The sequence below is a fragment of the Chrysochloris asiatica genome, unplaced genomic scaffold (assembly GCF_000296735.1).
Source record: "Chrysochloris asiatica unplaced genomic scaffold, ChrAsi1.0 scaffold00085, whole genome shotgun sequence".
Classification (NCBI taxonomy): domain Eukaryota; kingdom Metazoa; phylum Chordata; class Mammalia; order Afrosoricida; family Chrysochloridae; genus Chrysochloris; species Chrysochloris asiatica.
In genome coordinates, this window is record NW_006408603.1 from 346,815 (window position 1) to 348,310 (window position 1,496).

Here is a 1,496-nt window from a genome sequence, read left to right on the forward strand (position 1 = left end):
TGAGTTGGAACCAACTCAACACATTTAACAACAACAATAACAACAAGATACAGCTCTAAGATAGGAGTGTGGTGGCTTTCTCTGTAGGATAAGCACTGAACTGCTAACCACAACTTTTGTGGGTTTAGCCCACCAGCTGCTACAAGGGAGAAAGATGAGACTTTCTCTTCCCATAAAGATTTACAGTCTTGAAAATCTTATGCATAGCTGGTATGAATTCCACTGGTCATGGTGTATTATTTTGATACAGTGCTGCATTCTGTTAGCTAGGATTTTGTTGAAGAATTTTGCATTTATATTCATGTAGTATATTGGCCTATAATTTTTTTTTAAGTGGTGTCTTTGCCTGATTTGGGTATCAGAATTATGCTTGCTTAATTCATAGAATTCATTTGAATTTGGAAGTGTTTCATATTTTTTTCTATGTTCTGGAATAGTTTGAGTAGAATTTGTAACAACTGTTCTCAGAATGTTTGATAGAATTCTCCACTGAAGCTGTCTAAGCTAGGGCTTTTTGTTTTTTTGCTATTGAGAGTTTGTTTGATTTTTTTTTTTTTTTTCTAATAGCCTGTTCTATTTCTTTTTTGTTGTTATGGGTCTATGGGTCTATTTAAATTTTCTATCTCAGTCTGTGTTCGTTTATAATGTGTTTTGAGAAATTTGTCCATTTCTTGTAGGTTTTCAAATTTGTTTGAGTACAGTTCTTCATAGTATTCAGTTATTATCCTTGTTATTTTATTGGTTCTGTTGTAACATCATCCATTTCATTTCTTGTGTTATTTGTATGTTCTCTCTCTTTTCCTTTGTTAATTTGACCAGTGGTTTTTCAATGTTTTTCATTTTTCCAAAGCATCAACCTTTAGTTTTGTTGATTCTTTTCTATTATTTTTATATTCTGTTTCAATTATTTGATGGCACCTAACAATAACAACAGCAACAAAGATAAAGCTCAGAATCAGCATTCTGGCCAGGTTTAACTTCTCATCTTCTCACCACTGCTCTCTTGCAGGCCCTAATTATCTCTTATCTAGAATATTGCCATGTGCTACTCTCCAGTTATCTGTGTCCAGTCGTGTTGCCCACATACTCATCCCCCATACCCTTCTTGTACTATTTTAAAAACAGATATTACTGCAGTTCACCACCCATCTGTCACTATGGTGGCTTGCAGTAATGCTGTAAACTATGCCAACAGTATTTCAAATACCAGCAGGGTCACCTATGGTGGAGAGGTTTTAGCATAGCTGCAAAAATAAGACTAGAAAGAAAGGCTTGGTTGTGAAAATTAGCCTGTGAAAACCTTATGGATCACAACAGAACATTGTCCAACTTGCTTTCAGTTGCTAGAGAAGGAAACATGTTTGGTGAAATACAGGGAAGCCCTTGGTGAGATGGGTAGCAGAGTAGCTACAGTGATGGATCAAACATGCTGACTTTGGATGACACAAGACTGAACATTTCATTCTGACTGATTTTGACCTCAGAGATGTTGCTAA